Here is a 17,056-nt window from a genome sequence, read left to right as displayed (position 1 = left end):
ATGATTTGAAATATTTATAATTTGAAATTATGCATGCAATTGCTTTGTATTGTGATGATATATGCATCATGAATACTTTATTATCATACATGAAAATAGTGATAAACATTTTGAAAATAAATGTTTGTATCATGTTAGATGATTTTACATTTTGTGCATGATGAGTTATAGTGATGATTGAAACAATGATTGAAATGCTTTAAATGATGAATGTTTGGTATCATGATCAACATGTTGATAAATGCTTGAAAATTTTAATGTTTGAGTATCATGTATGATATGCTTATTAATGATGATTGATTTATTTTTTGGTATCGTACATGAAAAATAAGGTTATTGAAATTGTGTATGTTTTAATTTGAATATATAATGATGCACAAATAAGAATGATACTTACCTTTGTCATAATATGAAAATTGATATAAGTGTCTTCCCTTCTTTTTTACAATGACAAAGGGGGAGCAAGAATTTCTAGCATGGACATCATGAAAAGAGGCAAACTAACTAGCTTGCACAAATTCAAGATGAAAGCAAAAATTACACTTCTCAAAAGAGAAGATGCAAATGTAACATTTGTCAAATTGTTTGCTTGCCTCATGTAAAACATTATCTCTTGCTAGTTTGGCATTTTTGCTAGCATGTATATTGCAAAACTTGATCACTTTTTCAAACATTTTGCTAGCTTACACTTTGCAAAGAAAGCAAAAATGACACTTCTAGAAGAAAGAGCTTGTTATTTTGAACATCACAAGCTTGCCTATCTTAAGAAACAAAAATTGCAAAAGTGCTATCTTGCCTATCTCAAGAAGCAAAACTTACAACTTGCATATTGCAATATGAAGCAAGAATTATGAGCTTACACAAGAAAGCTATCTTGCATTTGCTTTCGAAATTTTTGCTAGCTTGTATATTGTGAAAATTACATATCGTAAAAATTGCTAGCTTGTAGTCTAAAGAGAAGCAAAAAGTTGCTATCTCAAAAGAAGCAAATGTGCTATCTTGCCTATCTTAAGAGGCAAAAATGCTAACTTGCACATCTAGCAAAACTTGACAAATTTGCATATTTCAAGAAGCAAGAGTTGCTTTCTTGAACATCTCAATATTGCTAGCTTGAATGATGTAGAACTTGCTATCTTGAACATTACCAAAAGTGCTATCTTGTATGCTGTAAAACTTGCATATCTAAAACTTGATAGCTTGAATGTCCTAAGCATAATGCATTACTTGCTAAATTTTCAAGCTTCAAAACTGCATGATGATAAAACTTAATATTATGTTTTTCATGCAATGAGTTGAACTTATATTAAAAACACAAAGAATAGTTGTACTTCTCCTTTTTGTTGATGACAAAGGGGGAGAAGTATGTTGATGACATGATATGCATAAGTTTATGCATATGTTCATAATGATGTATTGCAAGTATTCATGATGAATATTGCAATGACTTGAATTCAGTTTGAATTCAAGGTTCTATCAATATGGCATATTGATAGGGGGAGTTTGTTTACACTCCCGGAGTTAAGGTTAACTCTGTCATCAAGTGGTTGTCATCATCAAAAAGGGGGAGATTGTTGAATCTCGTATTTTGATGATGAAACCACTTGATATGTGTTTATGATTTAAACTGCATTTTGAGCAATGCAGGTCTACTCGATCAGGATTAGACAGTTAACACAGGAGGAATTGACGTTGTGCCGGAGGAGATCACGTTAGGGTATTGGACGGCAGAAGGCTTCGGACGTCGGGCGTCGGGCCAAGGAGAGTGGAATTGCGCCAAGGATATTGGGGTTGCGGAGGTCAACCGCCGATTGGGCAACAAGCCGCAAGAGAGGACGATGCACCGAAGAATCGGACAAAGCGCCAACCAATGACGTGCCGGGCAACAGAATGTCAATTCGCGTTGTAATAATTGTCTAGATCGGAGTAGAGTTTTGGCTTGTGTGTGCAGGATTAACTACGATAACGATGAATACATAAAGCGAAACAAAGTGTCGGAGTCAAGCACGAAGGATTCGTTGGGAGTTCGAGAGTTCGACGGAAGTCCGAAGGTTCGTCGGGAATGCTGCCGGAACTAGCCGAGAATGAGTAGGGAGCTTGCCGAAGGGTTTTTCGGAAGCTCGCCAAAAGGTTCGTCGGAAGTTCACGGAGCTCACCGAGAAAGATCGGAGCTTGCCAAAGAAGCTCATTGGAACTCGCCGAGATCAAATCGTGAAGTCTACGAGCTTGTCGGGAGTCCGCAGAATGGTTTCCGAGAGTTTGTCGGAAGACCGCCGGAAGTTCGCCGGAAGCTCGTCGAAAGAAGTCTTGACTTATAGACTTTGTAATAGCTTAGAAAATGTCTTTAAATTCGTAGTTAGCACGTTACTTAGGGTTAGGATTAGGTGTTAATCCTATAACCCAAGTAGGGGCCAATTGGGCCCGAGTTTGGACTGGTTTGGGCCAAGTTTGGAGCCCAAACTAGTAAGCTGTAAGGGTCTGGCGGTGGCACCGCTTGACTGGGCGGTGGCACCGCCCAGCACCCGAGAAGTCGGGCGGTGGCACCGCTAGTGCAACGGTCGACAAGCGGTGGCACCGCCAGCCTCGGGAACTCAAGGGAATTCAAATTTTGGAGATCAAATTTGAATCCTCTTGGGGTCTATAAATACCCCCCAATTCTCAGTAGAGAACAAAACTTTTTGAGCAGCAAGTGTTTGAGAGAAAGGTCTTAGAAAAGTCCTAGCTAATCTTGTTTTCATTTTGCTAGTGTTCACCTCCTTCTTTCTTGCTGAAAATTTGTAAGAGAGTGAATCGCTTGTAAAGAGTTGTAAGAGGGGTATTTACCCTTCCCTTTCAAGAGATTTGCTAGTGGAAGGTGGGAGCCTCATCGAAGAGGGGCCTCGCAAGTGGATGTAGGTCATTTGACCGAACCACTTTAAAATCGGCGTAATCTCCGGTTTACGTTTATGTTTATGCATTTATCTTTCTGCAAACCTTTACTTTGCTAAGTTCACTGCCCTCATCTTATTACGTACGCTTTCAACGCAATTGAAACGGTTTCAAACGAAAACGTTGCTTTTATCGTACGAAAGATTTTCTAAAACCGAAGTTTTAATCCGCTACACTAATTCACCCCCCCCCTCTTAGTGCTGCTCTGATCCTAACAGGCAACGCCCACGAGTGGGGCACCCGCGGGCTGCCAACCCCGTCGACTAAAAGCCTACTGCGAGCAGGCCGCTGGCCGGTTGCTGCGTTGGTGCTGTGCCCACCTGCCTATGATTGCCACTATAGGCGACTGCACATACGCATATTGAGGGATGCAAGGGCAGCAACTGTTGTTGCCCTTTCTCGCTTTTGCGTCAATGATTTTGACGTCAAAAGTTTCTCCAAAATACAACACAAGCAGTTCAAAACGAATCTTTCGCATAAACAACCTAGCTCTGATACCACTGCTGGGAAATCTTGGGGGCGACATCACATGCGTAGCAGAAGAACAGAAAACAAAATCCTCAATTCCCGAAGATATGCTCGTCGTTGTGAAGATTGCTACACAAAATCCATGAAACTTAAAACTGCATATAGTAAAGATTGTGGTACTTAGGGAGATCGTATATCTTTGAATCCTTACAAATCTCTAAGAGAGGGTGAAGGAGGTCAAGCGCTCTCCTCTCTAGCTAATGAACCACTAAATCCCTCCTATTTATAGAGGTCCCCTATCAACTAAACCCTAATGGATTCTCCCTTATTGGTTATTAGATCTCCAACCAACTAGCCAAGCCTCTTAGATTAGTGAATCTCTATCCAATAATCTTATATGTGCACTTATTGAATGTCATCCATGGAATCCAATAATTCATGGGCTTATTGGATATCTAATAAGATAGGGGCTCCGGCGGATATCTCATATCCGAATATCTACTCATTGCAATGCCTACCATATGTGTGTGACTCTCTAGGCCCAATATCGAGCTGGCCATGAGTCAGACCTATCAGAACTCCTTCTAGCACAGTGAATTATTATCTCCATAATAATTCACTTGACTCATCGATTGTGGACGTACTAGCCACTACGCTACAACTCCCAGACGATACAGGGGAATCCAATCCATTAGACCTATCTATCCTCAGTTACCATGTACCTATAGTCCCTTATCCATCTAATATCCTAAAGATCGTATATTGGGTATGGTGTTGTCAAACCCACATAATTTCTACTCGAGTCTCGCTCTAATCGGATTCTCCTAGAGAACACTTTCTCTCTCAATCCGAATGACTCTAGCTAGGGATTTGTCTGAGCAAGAACATATAAGATATTTCTCTCATGACACCGAGAGTGGATGATCCTCTATTGACACTCAATAGCCCTCATAAGGTTGGCTGCCACTCCCGATGATCGATTGTGCTAGATTTGGGACATCCAAACATATAAGTTTGGTATCAAGGAGTGCAGCACTCATACAGGACAGCCTTAGTGTCTCAAGTCTGAGGACTAGATATACCACTAGGACCACGGAATCACTATTTGACAATAAGGCATCATCAACCATCCAGCATTCCATAAGCGGATCAATCAGTAAACTCATTCTCCAATAAGCACATGTACTATATCCCTAGTGTCCTCACATGAGCAGCTATGAGACCAACTACATCCATTATATGGATGGGCATACCACACACCATTCTGTCCAGTTATCTCGATGTCTCTCTCAAGTAACCTATAACCTGGATTATTCAGGATCTGTGTTTAAAAGTGAATCGGTCTCATTATCGTGATCTCATCACAATCGGATTCCCATTGCAAAGATCCAAGGACATCACAATATATATATATATATATATATATATATATATATATATATATATATATATATATATATTTATTTATTTATTTATTTATGTGTGTGTGTGCAATAAGCAATATAAAATAATAAATATCAAAATATAATAGGCAAAAAGATTACTTATATGGACCGGTATACAACACACCATTTTATCTGGTTATCTTGATGTCCCTCTCAAGTAATCTATGATTGAGATTATTTAGGATCTGTGTTTAAAAGTGAATTGGTCTAATTATCATGATCTTATCACGATCTGATTCTCATTGCACAGATCCAAGGACATCACAATATATATATATATATATATATATATATATATATATATATATATATATATATATATATATATATATATATATATATATATATATATATGTGTGTGTGTGTGTGTGTGTGTAACAAGCAATATAAAATGATAAATTCTAAAATATAATAAGCAAAAAGATTGCGTGTCAAGTCACTCGTGTCATCACTCACATGATTGGCTTGCATGGCACATATGACTAGCACCTGTGAGTTGGAAAACTCAAAAAACTCAGCCTCCGAAGCTGTCATGTGGTGGTTGTTGAATCTCGTATTTTGATGATGAAACCACTTGATATGTGTTTATAATTTAAACTGTATTTTGAGTGATGCAGGTCTACTCGATCAGGATTAGACAAGTTAACGCAGGAAGAATTGACGTTGCGACGGAGGAGATCACGTTAGGGTATTGGACGGTAGAAGGCTTCAAACGTCGGGCATCGGGCCAAGGATAGCGGAATTGCACCAAGGATATCGGGGTTGCGGAGGTCAACTGCCGATTGGGCAACAAGCCGCAAGAGAGGACGATGTGCTGAAGAATCGGATGAAGCGCCAACCAATGATGTACCGGGCAACATAATGTCAATTCGCATTATAATAATTATCTAGGTCGGAGTAGAGTTTTTGCTTGTGTGTGCAGGATTAACTATGATAACGACGAAGACATAAAGCAAAACAAAGTGTCGGAGTCAAGCACGAAGGATTCATTGTGAGTTCGAGAGTTCGACGGAAGTCAGAAGGTTCGTCGGGAATGCTGCCGGAACTAGCCAAGAATAAGTAGGGAGCTTGCCGAAGGGTTTTTCGGAAGCTCACTGGAAGGTTCGTTGGAAGTTCACGGAGCTCGCCAAGAAAGATCGGAGCTGGTCGAACAAGCTCGTTAGAACTCGCCAAGATCAAATCGTGAAGTCTAGGAGCTTGCCGGGAGTCCTTAAAATTGTTTCCGAGAGTGTATCGGAAGACCGTCGGAAGTTCGCCGGAAGCTCGCCGGAAGAAGTCTTGACTTATGAACTTTATAATAGCTTAGAAAATATCTTTAAATTCATAGTTAACATATTAATTAGGGTTAGGATTAAGTGTTAATCCTATAACCCAAGTATGGGCTAATTGGGCCCGAGTTCGGACTGGTTTGGGCCAAGTTTGGAGCCCAACCAGTGAGCTGATTTGGCCTAGGCGGTGGCACCGCCTAGACTGGGCGGTGGCACTGCCCAGCACCCGAGAGCTGGGCGGTGGCACCGCTTTACTGGGCGGTGGCACCGCCAGTCCACTGTCTGTCAGACACTGACAGGCGGTGGCACCACCACTAATAGGCGGTGGCACCGCCGGCCTCGGAAACCCAAGAGAATTCAAATTTTGGAGCCCAAATTTGAATCCTCTTGAGGCCTATAAATACCCCTCATTTCTCAGCAGAGAATACAACCTTTTGAGAAGCTAGAAGTTGAGAAAAGCTTTAGGAAAAGTCTTGTTTTCAATAGCTTGAGTGTTCACCTCCTTTCTTTTCACTGAAATCTTTATAAAAGGGTGAACCACTTGTAAGAGGTTGTAAGAGGGGTGTAAGAAGGAGGTTGATCTTCGCCTAGTAAAGGAAGATCATTAGTGGATGCCGGTGGCCTTGACGAACGAGGAATCGGAGGAGTGGATGTAGGTCACGATTGACCGAACCACTATAAACTACCATCTTCTCTGGTTTGCATTTTATTCTTGCCATTTACATACTGCAAACTACTTTACTTAGTCACTACGCTTCCATACGCTTCTAAGTTATTAAGCTTTTCAAGTTCGGTTTTTTATCGTACGAAAGATTTTTCCAAAACCGAAGTTTTAATCCGCTACACTAATTCACCCCCCCTCTTAGTGCCACTCCGATCCTAACAATTGGTATCAGAGCCTGGTATTTCTCATTTCGGATTTACACTCGAGAGAAATGGCTCTTCATGGCTTTCAAGAGGGCTTATCGGTTTTTCGTCCACCGTTGTTTAACGGATTGGACTACACTTATTGGAAAACTCGAATGAGAGTTTTCTTGATTTCTATGAATTTGGATATATGGAATATTATTGAAAATGGTTTTCAACTTCCCTCTAAACCGATGAACGAATGGTCGGATTTGGAGAAGAATTATTTTTCTTTAAATGCAAAGGCTATGAATGCCTTATTTTGCGCTTTGGACAAAAATGAGTTCAATCGGGTTTCTTTGTGCGAAACGGCTTTCGACATATGGCACATTCTTGAAATCACACACGAAGGCACTTCTAGAGTTAAAGATTCGAAAATCAACATTTTAATGCATGATTTCGAGCTTTTTCGATTGAAGCCGAGCGAAACCATTGTTGACATGTACACCCGTTTTACGGATGTCGTCAATGGTTTACAAGCTCTTGGCAAATGTTTCTCGAATTTTGAACTTGTTAGTAAAGTTTTACGATCACTTTCTAAAGCTTGGGAATCAAAAGTAACGGCAATACAAAAAACAAAAGATTTAAATATTTTTCCACTTGAAGAACTTATCGGCTCATTGATGACATATGAAATAGTGCGCAATACACATGATGAACACAATGAACACTTGAATCACCTTCTAAATGACAGGAAGGATTTCAGACATAGAACACATGAAGACCACTCGAGCATAAGCTCAAGTGATGATGAACTTAAACTACAAATGAAACAAAAATAAAAAAAAAAAAGAATGGAACAACTTGCTTTGAACGCAAGAAGAATAAAAATTGGGATAAATTGAGCTCTTCCGAAGACGAGGAGAAAATCAAGAAAGGCGAGGTGGCAAACTACGCCTCAACCACTTTTAACAATGAGGTAATCGAAATCCCCCTAATTTATTTCGAAATTACATAATACTTTCATGAGTTATTTTTAATTTAGTTTAGGATTAATTTTCTTGAAAATTATATGTGTTATGTTAATGCAATAAAATGTTAGATATAAATCTAATGCTTATACACCTAGTAAGATTAATCTTATGTATGTGCTTGAGAAGCAAGAATGTATATTTTGACGATTTCTATATTAATTTTTAATGACGATGCATGACTTTTGAAAGGAAGGCTTGATGATTTTTTTTATGAACCTTGTCTTTGGTTTTCAAACATGATGTATGGTTTTGACATATGAACAAAATTTGAGCATGCTAAGATAAAGTCAATCATATAAATTAAAACTAAATAAGTTTTAGTTATCTATAAGAATCATTCAAAATTATGTTCAATAAAAATGTAAAATGATGGAATGAAAATATTAAATGTTTTAATACCATTTTATGCATGAGATTTTAAAAGTTATACATAATGATCTTGATGGTTGTTATGAAGAAATTTATTTTTCGATCCTAAATGATTGATGATATATATATATTTTTTGGCACAAAAAGGACAAAGGCATACTTATATGAAACAACTAAATAGATAAAAGTATTTTTCTTGAAAATTCTTGGTTTGATGAATCTATTTTATCATCTTTTTATGAATATCTTGAAAATGATTTTGATTTGATGATTTGAATTTGAATGAGATTTACTCTATAAAAATCAAGATCTTGTATCCTCGATGTTCCTTTTTAGCATCTATTATCCAAATGAATTATGATTGGTATCATTGCTATATTTCTTCTTATCGTGCACTAAAGAGAAAATTTTTCTAAATGAATCGTGATATTTTGGAACCACAATTCTTTTTATGATTCATAATGAATTGAGAAATTTTATATGCTTGAATTAATATCTTATTCTAAGATTGAATGAATTTTATCTATATCATGATCTCCTAAGATTTTTCCTTGATTATTTAAGAGAAGATTTTTCAAAACAAAACATGTCTTCTATTATTATCTTTTCATGATATGATTTTTATGCAATTCCTTGTACTCATGAAATATTTATCTCATCACCCAATAACTCTTCTTGATATTCCTTATGTGATGAAACGAAATAATGCATGAAATTCAAATAAGAAGTTAATGATCATGCATGATAGGATGTAATGAATTTTGACATTTAGATACTATCATTTGAATAGCTATGGTCATGTTGCCAAAATGATTTATCATGAATGCTTGAATATCATGTATGATATGCCGATATTGATGATTGAGTTATTTGTATCATGTATGAAAAATAAAAGATATAGTTTTGAAATTATGCATGTTCGAATTTGAAAATATGATGATGCATAATGATGAAATTGTGTAATGAAAATATTAAACATTTTGAAACCATGTTTTAGTGTCATGCATAATGATCATGCTTAATAAATTTTAAAATTATGCATGATGAATCTTGTGATTTACGGATTATTGATTTTTACTATAATGGAAGTGCCTTATTGATCTTTGTTGTAATAAATCTTACACTTTCGGTTTTAAATATGATATATATTTTTATTTGGCATAAATGAAATAAAATCATATGAATTGAAACAACTAAAAAGAGAAAAATATTTTTTCCTTGAAATTTTATTTTTCTCTATCTTATTGATCTTGATGATTATTATGATAAACATATGTATACCATTTTGAATCTCTTGAAAGTAATGTTGAGATTTTGATGAATTTGACGATTTGAATTTGAATGAGTTTGTATTTAAATTATGATCTTGATTTCTTGGATTTACTACTTGAGATTCTTTTTTAATCACAATCTCTTCTTTGTACACCTACAATTTTTGTTATTTATAAAAGGAAGAGATTTGATAAAATGAATCATGTCTTTTAGTATTCAAATTGTCTTATCTTTGATGATATGATTTCTTTATATCTATGATATAAATGCCTTGAAATGATTGAAATATTTTACACTTTTTTGCTCTTCCCTACTTCTTTCTTGTTTTCAATGATAAAACGGGGAGAAGTTTTGATCATGCATGGTAGGATATAATTTGACAAAATTTATACCATCATGAAACATTTATGATTTGCAATGATACATGCAATACTTGTGCTTTCTAATTATGATGTGATGTATTACATATGATGTAAATCATGATTTAAAATGCTATGAGTTGTTGCTAAAATGATAAATGTTGATTTAATGTTTTGTATCATGAGTGCTCTAAATGATGATTGTTTGGTACCATGATCAAAATATTGATAAATAGTTAAAAATTTTAGTATCATGTATGATATCCTCATAATGTCGATCGATTTATTCAATATCATGCATGAATGAAATATAAGATTTTTGAAAATATGCATATTTTAATTTGAAAATATAATGATGCACAAATAAGATTGACACTTAACCCTTGTCATGATTTGAAGATTATAGTAAAGGGAAATGAATTACACTATTGTATTGTTATTCCCTTCTATTTGATAATGACATAGGGGGAGCAAATTTTGCTAGCTAGCTCGCAAATATCAAGAGAAGCAATGAGTGCTAAGTTACACATTCTGAGAAGAAATTGCTATATTGAAACATTAATGTAATTATGAATGATGATCTGATATTATGCATGTAATACTTCAACTTATGATAATGATGTATGCAATGATAAAATATTCATGATGAAAAATTGTCTTGACATTCATAACTTGATTATTCATCCTTTGTCTTGATTTTAAAATCGTTGTAAAAGGAAAAAGAACTACAAAACTGTATTCTTTTTTTCTTTTTGACAATGACAAAGGGGGAGAAATATTGCTCGCTCAAGATGCAAAATTTGAAAACTTGCACATTGCAAAAGAAGCAAAACTTGCAACTTGCACATTGCAATAGGAAGCAAGAATCATGAGCTTACACAAGAAAGCTATCTTGTATTTGCTTTCATAATTTTTTGCTAGCTTGTATGTTGTAAAACTGCTAGATTGCATGATGATAAAAAATTTAATATTATGTTTTTCATGCAATAAGTTGAACCCATATAACAAACAATTGATTGTGGTACTTCTCCTTTTTGTTGATGACAAAGGGGGAGAAGTATGTTGATGACATGACATGTGATGCATAAGTTTTATGCATATGTTCATGATGATGTGTTGCAAGTATTCATGATGAATATTGCAATGACTTGAATTTAGTTTGAATTCAAGGTTCTATCAATATGGCATATTGATAGGGGGAGTTTGTTTAAACTCCGGGAGTTAAGGTTAACTCCGTCATCAAGTGGTTGTCATCATCAAAAAGGGGGAGATTGTTGAATCTCGTATTTTGATGATGAAACCACTTGATATGTGTTTATAATTTAAACTGCATTTTGAGTGATGTAGGTCTACTCGATCAGGATTAGACAAGTTAACGCAAGAAGAATTGACGTTGCGCCGGAGGAGATCACGTTAGGGTATTGGACGGCAGAAGGCTTCGGACGTCGGGCATCGGGCCAAGGAGAGCGGAATTGCGCCAAGGATATCGGGGTTGCGGAGGTCAACCGCCGATTGGGCTATAAGTCGCAAGAGAGGACGATGTGCTGAAGAATCGGATGAAGCGCCAACCAATGATGTGTCAGGCAACAGAATATCAATTCGCATTGTAATAATTGTCTAGGTCGGAGTAGAGTTTTTGCTTGTGTGTGCAGGATTAACTATGATAACGACGAAGACATAAAGCAAAACAAAGTGTCGGAGTCAAGCACGAAGGATTCGTTGCGAGTTCGCGAGTTCGACGGAAGTCCGAAGGTTCGTCGGGAATGCTGCCAGAACTAGCCAAGAATAAGTAGGGAGCTTGTCGAAGGGTTTTTCGGAAGCTCACCGAAAGGTTCGTTGGAAGTTCACGGAGCTCGCCGAGAAAGATCGAAGTTGGTCGAAAAAGCTCGTTGGAACTCGCCAAGATCAAATCGTGAAGTCTAGGAGCTTGCTAGGAGTCCTTAAAATTGTTTCCGAGAGTTTATCGGAAGACCGTAGGAAGTTCGCCGGAAGCTCGCCGGAAGAAGTCTTGACTTACGAACTTTGTAATAGCTTAGAAAATGTCTTTAAATTCATAGTTAACATATTAATTAGGGTTAGGATTAAGTGTTAATCCTATAACCCAAGTATGGGCCAATTAGGCCCGAGTTCGGACTGGTTTGGGCTAAGTTTGGAGCCCAACCAGTGAGCTGATTTGGCCTAGGCGGTGGCACCGCTTGACTGGGCAGTGGCACCGCCAGTCCACTGTCAGTGTCAGACACTGACAGGCGGTGGCATCGCCACTGACAGGCGGTGGCACCGCCGGCCTCGGAAACCCAAGAGAATTCAAATTTTGGAGCCCAAATTTGAATCCTCTTGGGGCCTATAAATACCCCTCATTTCTCAGCAGAGAATACAACCTTTTGAGAAGCTAGAAGTTGAGAAAAGCTTTAGGAAAAGTCTTGTTTTCAATAGCTTGAGTGTTCACCTCCTTTCTTTTCATTGAAATCTTTATAAAAGGGTGAACCACTTGTAAGAGGTTGTAAGAGGGGTGTAAGAAGGAGGTTGATCTTCGCCTAGTAAAGGAAGATCATTAGTGGATGCCGGTGGCCTCGACGAAAGAGGAATCGAAGGAGTGGATGTAGGTCACGATTGACCGAACCACTATAAACTACCGTCTTCTCTGGTTTGCATTTTATTCTTGCCATTTCATACTGCAAACTACTTTACTTAGTCACTACGCTTCCATACGCTTCTAAGTTATTAAGCTTTTCAAGTTTGGTTTTTTATCGTACGAAAGATTTTTTCAAAATCGAAGTTTTAATCCGCTGCACTAATTCACCCCCCCCTCTTAGTGCCGCTCCAATCCTAACAGTGGTACCACTAGATTGGGCGGTGGTACTGCCTAGTGTCAAGCTTCAGGTAGTGGTTCCGCCCAATGCAGACGATGGTACCATTCGTACCTGGAAGACCCATAAATTTAAATTTTTGGCTCAATTTTTAAAACTATTTAGGGCTTACAAATACCCTACTTGGGCAGCAAGAAGGGAGCAAGAATTCCAAAGAAAAAAACTAAGTAAACTCTGCCAAAACTTTGAGTTCCCTCCTCCTACTACTTAGAGTTAGTCCTAAGAGAGGTGCATGAGGGAATACTTGTAAAAGAGTGACTTGTAAAGGTTATCTCCTAAACTTGTGAAAAAGAGAGTGTTGTAAAAGGGTAGTTGGTCTTCACCCATTGAAAGAAGACCGATAGTAGATGTCGGTGGCCTCAACGGAGGAGGAATCGAGAGTAGATATAGGTCATGACAACTGAACCACTATAAAACTCGGTTTGCATTTACTTCTTGCAATTTACCTTTATTGCAAACTGTCTTACATGCTTTACTTTCTCATTACACTCTTTCATATATTTTCGCATTAATATCTTTCCTAAACGGGTTTCATATATTTACACTCTTTCATTTGAGAATGCCTTATTATTAGATAGCGATTTTGCCATCTCAGTGGTGTATCTGATCCTTAGACTTGAGATACCAAGAATTTCCTATATAAGTACTCTACTCGTTGATACCAGATTTATAGGTCTGGAAGATTCAGATATAACACAACCGGTCATTGAGAGTGGTAGCCAACCTTATAAGGGTTATTAAGTGTCAATAAAGCATCATCCACTCTCAATGTCATGAGAGAAATATCTCATATGTTTTTGCTCAGACAAATCCTTGGCTAAGATTATTCAGAGTGAGAGAGAAAGAGTTTTCTGAGAAAATCCAATTAGAGCAAGACTCGAGTAGAAACTGTATGGTGTTAGGAAAGCAATCGGCACTAAGAGGGGGGGTGAATTAGTGCAACAATAAAATAACATCGGTTTAAAAACTTTCGTATGTAAAAACATTTCTGACGAAAAGTCGTTTCGTAAAGATAATAACTTTGAAAGTGTATTTGTAAAGATTGCTTAAAGGCAGTAAGCATTTAAAGAGGTTTGCAGTAAGGTAATAGAAAGGAGAAATGCAAATTAGAGAAGATGGCAGTTTATAGTGGTTCAGTCAATCGTGACCTACGTCCACTTCTCTGATTCCTCTTCCGTCGATGCCACCAAGATCCACTAGAGGCCTTCCTTCAATAGGTGAAAGCCAACCACCTTTTACAACTCAATTCTTCTTTTACTGGGTTTAAGAGATAACCCTTACACCCCACTCACTCCTCTCTCAAACTATTCTAACACTTAAAACTTTGAGAGGAGCTCACACAAGATTGCAACAGCGGTTCTATACTTTTTTACTCTTAATACTTGTGTTCTTTAACTAGGGATGAGAGAGGTATTTATAGGCTTCAAGTTGATTCAAACTTAGAGCCTAAAAACATCTCATCTTGGGTTCCCTAGGCATGGGTGGTACCATCGCCCAATGTCACTTTGATTGATACTGTCCTAGGCGATACTAGCGGTACCACCACCTGGGGGCCAGTGCTAGGTGGTACCATGTTAGGACTCTAGCTAGGAGAGTCCTAATTGAGAGGGACATTCATGTAAAACCTACCTAAGCCGACCCCTAATAAAGAAGTGAAGTAGCCGGCTAGGATTAGGAGGTTATTTCTTAGAGAAGAATAAGGAGTTGTAAAGGAATAGGAGTCTTGAGTAGGAGTCCTATTAGGAGTTGGTTATAAGTAGGAGTCTTGAGTAGGAGTCCTATTAGGAGTTGGTTAGAAGTAGGAGTCTTAAGTAAGAGTCCTATTACGAGTTAGGGTTTAGAAGCCCTATAAATAGTCAAGAATTCCACCTCTTTTTATAAGCAATAGATGAATCTTTTCTGCAGCTTTTGAGCAGCAACTTGGAGGGAGGAACCCCTATAGAGTTCCAAGGAGGCTGATCCCCTAAAGAGATCAACCCCAAGTTTAGAATTTGCAAGGGTTCTAACATACCACCACCCAGACTAGCGGTACCATCGCTTGACATAGCCTCGAAGACTATGCCACGATGGTAAGGCTTCTTGGGGCACTGTTTGGGCTTCTTATTGGGCCCAACACAGTTCTTACATGGGCCTAGCTAGCCCCTAATTGGGTTAGCCCAAATCCAAGCCCAATTACATGCTAACTATGAAATCCTAAGACATTTGCTAAGTTAAACAAGTCCCTATGTCTATTCTTTCGATGAGCTTCCGATGAACTTCCGACGAATATCTGACAAACCTTCGGCGATGCTCCGACGGACTTCCAACAAGCTCCTGGACTTCATGACGATCTTCTTGATGAGTTCTGATGAGCTTCTCTGGCAAGCTCCGTGACTTCTCGGCTAGTTCCACCAGAACTTCCGACGAACTCTCTAACTCCCAATGATGTCGCATCCTTGACTCTGGGACTTTATTTTGCTTCATTTCTTGCTATCATAGTTAATCCTGCATATGTAAAACACACTTCAATCTAGCCAATTAATACTAAGCAATAATCAAGTTGTCTGGCATATCATTGGTCCCTCGACGCTTCGTCTGATTCTTCGGCGCATCGTCCTCTCTTGCGACCTATTACCCAATCGGCCAGTTGATTCTGCAACTCCGATATCCTTAGCGTAATATCTGCTCTTCTTGGCCTGATGCCCGAATCCATGTGTTAGGACTCTAGCTAGGAGAGTCCTAATTGAGAGGGACATTCATGTAGGAGGTTTTTTCTTAGAGAAGAATTAGGAGTTGTAAGGGAATAGGAGTCTTGAGTAGGAGTCCTATTATGAGTTGGTTAGAAGTAAGAGTCTTAAGTAGGAGTCCTATTAGGAGTTAGGGTTTAGAAGCCCTATAAATAGCCATGTATTCCTTCTCTTTTCTTAAGTAATAGATGAATCTTTTCTGCAGCCTTTGAGTAGCAACTTGGAGAGAGGAACCCCTATAGAGTTCCAAGGAGGCCGATCCCCTAAAGAGATCAACCCCAAGTTTAGAATCTGCAAGGGTTCTAACACCATGGCCCGAAGCCTTCTATCAATACGTCGACCGTTCCTCTGGCCCGACGTCCAATCTTCTGACATGATTTCCCTCGGCACAACATGAATTTTCCTACTTTAATTGTCTCATCCTGATCGAAGCATCCTGCGTCACTCAAAATGCAGATTAAAACATAAACACATATCAATTGGTTTCATCATCAAAATACGAGATTCAACATATGAGTCTTACAACATCATGCTCTGCATATGGTTTCTAGGATATTAAATGAATGAGGAACTATAGATATATGGTAACTAAGGACAGACATATTCCTATATCATTTGGGAATTATGACGTAGTAGCCTAGTATGTTTGCAATCGATGAGTTGAGTGAATTATTATGGAGATAATAATTCACTGAGCCAAAAGGGATTTTGACAGGTATGACTTATAACTAGCTCAATATTGGGCTTAGAGGGTCATTGCGACGAGTAGAGGTTCAAATATAAGATATCTACTGGAGCTCCTATCTTATTGGATATCCAATAGGCCCCTAAATTATTGGATCATATGGTTGAGATCTAATAAGGGCCAATGAGAGATTATTAGGTAAAGCCCCACTAATCTAAGAGATATGAGATAGTTGGATGGAGATCCAACACCCAATATAGTAGGATCCATTAGGGTTAAGTTGACAAGTGGCTTCTATAAATAGGAGGGAACTAAAGGGCTATGGGCTAGGTTATTTTTGGCTGCTCAATATGTTAAGAGAGGCCAAGAGCACAATCAAGAAAGAGAAGCTTATTCTTTATACTAGTGAGACCAGAAAGAAAAGGAAAGCAAAAAAGTCCCTTAAGAAGGGCAAGGGCAAGGGTAAATCGGGTAAAGCAAAGGTTGCTAAGAAAGACTCGACAAAGGACAAAGGCCAGTGCTTTCACTATGATAAAGATGGGCATTGGAAGAGGAACTACAAATAGTACCTTACAGAGAGGGCGAAATTGAAGCTTGGAGAAGCTTCAAGTACATCTATGATCGATCTCCATTTGTCAAACTCTTACGATAAAACATGGGTATTGGATACTGGTAGTGCTTATCATATTTATAATTCGTTGTAGGTGTTGAATCTCGGATTTTGATGATGAAGTCAATTGATTGGTTAATTGATCTAATCTATATTATTGAGTTAAGTATGCAGGATTAACT

This window comes from Musa acuminata, chromosome BXJ1-9 (genome assembly GCF_036884655.1).
Source record: "Musa acuminata AAA Group cultivar baxijiao chromosome BXJ1-9, Cavendish_Baxijiao_AAA, whole genome shotgun sequence".
In the NCBI taxonomy this organism is placed as follows: Eukaryota; Viridiplantae; Streptophyta; class Magnoliopsida; order Zingiberales; family Musaceae; genus Musa; species Musa acuminata.
This window is presented reverse-complemented; position numbering follows the sequence as displayed.